The sequence below is a fragment of the Equus przewalskii genome, chromosome 1 (genome assembly GCF_037783145.1).
Source record: "Equus przewalskii isolate Varuska chromosome 1, EquPr2, whole genome shotgun sequence".
Classification (NCBI taxonomy): Eukaryota; Metazoa; Chordata; class Mammalia; order Perissodactyla; family Equidae; genus Equus; species Equus przewalskii.
Window position 1 is genome coordinate 59,496,713 of NC_091831.1, and position 5,156 is coordinate 59,501,868.

The 5,156-nt window shown below is 50.0% G+C and overlaps 1 long non-coding RNA gene across 1 annotated transcript; it reads left to right on the plus strand.

Annotated features, from left to right (window-relative positions):
* The first annotated feature begins 234 nt into the window (after nucleotides 1–234).
* On the plus strand, nucleotides 235–4,854 carry LOC139082219 (uncharacterized). The gene is made up of 2 exons (XR_011538014.1): nucleotides 235–396; nucleotides 1,565–4,854. It is a non-coding gene; the product is annotated as an uncharacterized lncRNA (long non-coding RNA).
* Nucleotides 4,855–5,156: the final 302 nt, after the last annotated feature.

Sequence of the window (5,156 nt, forward strand, 5' to 3'; positions counted from 1 at the left end):
GCACAGGACCACCTGCTGCTGGCGGGAGGGGTGTCACACCTCTACCTGTTCTCTGGAGCTCATTAGCGGCTGAAGTGGTGTTAACTGTTTTCCTTTTTGCTGAGTCTTTGCCGAGACTCAAAAAGGGAAATGAGCCATTTCCAAACAGCAATGCTTTTTGAAACAGAAACTGAATCGACAGCATTTTCTAATAACATTTTTCGAGCTAAGAATGCAGAAGTCTGGCCCCGCGCTATCCAAGTTGTCCTTCAGAAGGGAAGTGTCCCTGGCTTGCCTTCTGCTCACAAAACTCCATGAGAAGGGACGGAAGACTCAGATGCCAAAATGCGCCGGGCCTGTTAGTGCCACACCAGCTGGCACTGAGTGGCTGGCCCCGGCCTGTTGTGAGGATGTCAGGTAACCTCCCTTTTATTGCTTTTTGCTGCTCAAGACTCTCAGGCTCTGCCCTGTTGGGTAAGGACTAGCCACCTCAGTTCTTGAAATAGGGGAGAGCTGGGGTACAGGGCTGACACTCAGGGGACTTCGGGCAAGTGGCTAACCTCCCTGAGCCTCAGTGTCCTCACCTGCAATTGGGGATATTACTCTTGCATACCTCAAATTCTGATCAAGTCAAAGTGCCCTATAAGCTGCAGAAGGCAGACCAGACATTAGCTCTTGTTATTAGTATTACTGTTAAACTACCTGTAGATCCATGTGTACCCCCTCCCACAAGACACAGGGTCTGTAGGACCAAGAGACATGACAGCCTGGAGGTCACACCCCTTCCCACTCTGGACCATGCTCTGGGTCCTTAGGACTCCTGAAGCCCTTGCCTAAATGGGCTCAAACCTGCAGCCAGGGCCTGGACAGGCTCTTTGCTAGGCCCATCTCCAAGGGTGGACGGCTCAAGGCACTTCTGGACTCAAGGGATGGCTATGTGCAAGTGGTGCCCAGTTGGGACATAGGGGTTGGGATATCCACATTCGTGTATAGGAGATCTCTCTAGATGTGGGGCTGAGCCATCCCATTCCAGAGCAGAACTCTAAGAAGTCAGAGATTTCCAGATTCAAACTTGACTTTCCAGGTTGTTATAAGGTATTTGTGTCAAGGTAGAGGGAAGAACATATTTTATTTGTTTGTTACTTGATTTATATCTTACATAGTGAGACACATGGTATATTGGCTTCTATTTGTACTCTTGCCCTGGGTCCACAAATGATCTGTTGACGTTTCGGTCAACGACGGACCACATATATGAGGCGGTCCCATAAGATTAGTATCATATATCCTAGGTGTGTAAGAGGCTATACCATCTATGTTTGTGTAAGTACACTCTATGATACTGGCACAATGACGAAATAGCCTAAGGACATATTTCTCAGAATGCATCCCCATCGTTAAGTGACACATAACTGTACTTTGTTGTTGTTAGTGCCAGCGAGTTGTTTCCAATTCCTAGCGACCCTGTGCACAGCAGAGTGGAAGCCTGTTTGGTCACTTTACACCATCCTCTCATCTTCCAGTGCTGTATCAGACAATGCTTTACTGCTATTCACAGGGTTTTCATGGCCAATTTTTTTTCCAGAAGTGGGTGACCAGGTCCTTCTTCCTCATCTGTCGTAGTCTGGAAGCTCCGCTGAAACCTGTCCACCATGGGTGACCCTGCTGGTACTTGAAACACCGGGGGCATAGCTTTCAGCATCACAGCAACACACAGCCACCACAGTATGACAACCGACAGATGGGTGGTGTGGTTCCCTGACGGGGAGACGAACCCGGGTGTGGCGGTGAGAGCACCAAATCTTAACCACTAGACCATCAGGGCAGGGTTTTTATTATTACTAGAAGTTTGAATTCTACTTCCTTTGAGCCGGCAAACCTCTTATCGTCCTCTTTATCTGTGCCTCTCCTCTTATTTCCCCTCCTCTATCTTCCTAAATATTGAAAGCTGTCCCTTATTTGGAAATGTGGCTGGATTAGTAGAAACTCATACAGATTTCAGAGGTTCCCTTTCTTCTCTCCCTTACACCACTTCTCACCCCCTAGAGACACACAGGACAGACCACAGGCAGGGACCATGGGTCCTCCCTTGCCGATGGCTGACCTTTCTGCCTGCTAAGCAGTTTCCAGACAGTGGGTGCCTGTGCTACTTCAGAGTCAGAAGATACAGCTCCATGCTGCTGCCACTCTGGTAACCCCTAAGCCATGGGGACTAGATGATCCTAAGAAAAGCCATGGGCTCCATCCCGGGGGGTGGGGAGGCCCTAGAAGCCTAGAATTTTGTTCAGTGAGCAACTATATGAAGAGTGGCACTGCCTGGGCCTCCCTTGTCTCCCTCTTGGAAGGGTGCAGGCCCTCCGCTGGGAGAGGTGGCAGCCAACAACTTCATGCCATGAGTTGAGGCCCTTAGGTTCCCCTAACTCTTCCTCGGCTTGCTGCTGATGGTGTCATCATCCACATTTTGCTCCAAATAAAACCCTTTCCCAATGTCCCTTCCTATTCAGACACCCTTTGGCAGTGCAGAGACCCTGATCCAGAAGTGCTTGCCTCTGTGAGTTAAGTCTGCCCTGCCCCAGAAGGTAAGACAGGAATGGTTGCCCGCTTCCCCTTGCCTCCCGCGGTCCTGGGAAGATGCAGCAGCCTTTGTTGCACGTCAAAGTCTGCTGAGCAGCTGTTCACCTCACCTGTGCCTGAGATGGTTCTACGTAGAACAGGAGGGGTCTGAGGGGAAAGGCTTGTGGTGGACCCACTAGGGGGTATCTCCTGCTCCCCTTGCCCCACAGACCCTAAGAGAATCAGAGCAAATGCTGGATATTAGGCCACTCCACAGACGGTCTCGGCCAGTTTCTCCAAGTGATGAAAGGAACTACTGGGACTGTGCTGGGTGACTTAGGTGCTGCCCGGCAGGGCCTTCAACAGCACAGACTCTGCGTGTGGAAGTGCTTCCCTGTCCCATTCTGATTACCCACAGGAGAAACTTTCAGTTCAGTGCTTGAATGTCTTCAGCCCCCCACTAAAACTTGCTATTCTTGCTTTTTAACAAAATGATATCAGGCCTCAGCTCAAGATCTTGCCTGCTAGAGTTGAGAAGAATGTTTTGTCTTTATTTGTATTTCTTTTTCTGGTTTCTTGCCTGATATTGGTTTTCCCTTAAAGTAATGATACACAGTTTGCTTTTTAAAGAAAATGTAAGTAAAGCAATGAGTTAAAGAATATTAAATATAAAAGATACAGGTAGCACTAGGATACTGCAAATATTCAAGTTTATCATTTTAAGGCAGGGAAACTGAGATGCAGGCGGGAGTCGCCAGATCCCAGGATGGTTAAGTGTCTGGGACATTTAGGAAGAACACAGACATCTACCTGCCCTGAAACCCAGTGTTCTGCTTGAAGGTCATGGCCTAGGGAAGGCCCCCTTTTAACTTTAGGCCCCATTAACACTCTTTTTGTGGCTGGTGTTTTCACTATTTTCATTTTAGCCAGCAAAAGTGAGAACTTCTTAAGTTCCTGATTGCCGTCTTTAAACTTGGGGCACAAACCAGGCCATTTTCAGAGGCAAAGGGCTTCATCCCTGGAGCTAGCAGTAAGTGGTAGAGAAGAGAGGAAGGGGTAAAAATAGAAGCAGGGAGAAGTGTAAGCGGGAAGTAGAACACAGAGCAGCTTCAACATTTTTAAGGACTTGAAACTCTGGAGTGGAGTGGTTATGTCTCCCAGATTGTCCCTGTCTTGTGTTTCTGACAAAGCTCTGGGCAACGTCACTCTTCAATGCTGACATGACTACTATTACTTGCTATCATGACTGACGATTTGCCCACTAACCTTTCCTGAGCACTTAGTAGGTGCCAGGCTCTAGGCTAAGACTTGACATCCTCTTATCAATCCTCACAAAGAGCCTGTAAGTCAAAACCTCAGGCTCTGGAGTTGTACTACCTAGGGATGGAAATTTGGCCCTGTGGAGCTGTGTGACTCATGACAAATTAAATCCTTCCCTGTTTCCCCATGTCTCTAAAATGGGCATACTATAATACCTATCTCTTAGGATCAGAAAGCTTCTGTAATAGAACACTTATCAAGAGTCGAAAGTAAGCAATCAATAAAATGTCAATTATTATTAATCACTATTGATATTATCAGCACCAGGAAGGCAAAGAAGCTTCTGGAGGTCATTCTGCCAAAGGTCACAGAGCTGACCCAGGCTGACTAAACTGGTGGGATAAGTGCAGGAGTGTTCGGACCTTTGGGCCTTGGGCCCAGCGCTGGGGCGGCGAGGTATGGCTCCTGGAGAGGAGCCCAGGCCGCCCGCTGGATGCTCCAGGCTGCCTCCGGGTCTCAGTCCCGTCTTCCTGGGACTCGGACTGGCCGGAGACTCACACTGCTGTGACATGCCAGGCGGAATGCGGCCGATCCTCGGCCCCGGGAGGTCGTCCTTCCCGGTGACAGGCGGCGAGTCCGGACGCACTGCGCTCAACTCGGCCGCCAGCGGCTCCCAGCACCACAACCATAGCCCACGCCGCCCTCTCTGGAGCCGCGTCCGCCAAGCTCCTGGAAAGGACGCCAGAGCGCGGGTTCCGGGAGCCGCGGGGCATGCCGGGAGCCGGGCGGCACAGCCAATCCCCGCGCGAGGGCGGGCAGTGGTTGCCTGGCAACGGGAGGGCGCTCGGGTGAGGGGGGCGAGGCCAGCAGGGCAGAGCGAGCAGGTGTGGAAACTGGAGAGGTGGGCGAGCTGCCGTCCCGGAGGAGGCTACTTCTTTTGTCCCCAGTTCCCTCACTCCTACCTGGACTTGAAGGAAAGAGAAGAGCATCAAGACGAAGGATAAGAAATAAGAATAAACCATGGGAACTAATGATAATAATAAACATATTCGTATTTATTGAGCACTTGCTGTGGGCCTGGCTCTTTACAGGGATTGTTTCATTTGATCCTCATTTGATCTTGTAGGGAAAATATGATTACTGTCCCCGTTTTGTAAATGAGTAAACGGAGGGCTAGACAGATTAGGGACCTTGCCCAGAGTAACTCAGCTAGAGAGTAGCAGAGCTGGAATTCGAATCTGGGTGGGCCTGAGCCCAGGTGGTCTGTGTTCTTACTGAGGCAAGCAGTGGACACGTTTCAGTTCAGCAAACCTAAGTCTGTGTTCCTACTAGGCCTGCCTTCAGGAGCCAATTCAGGTTTTCTG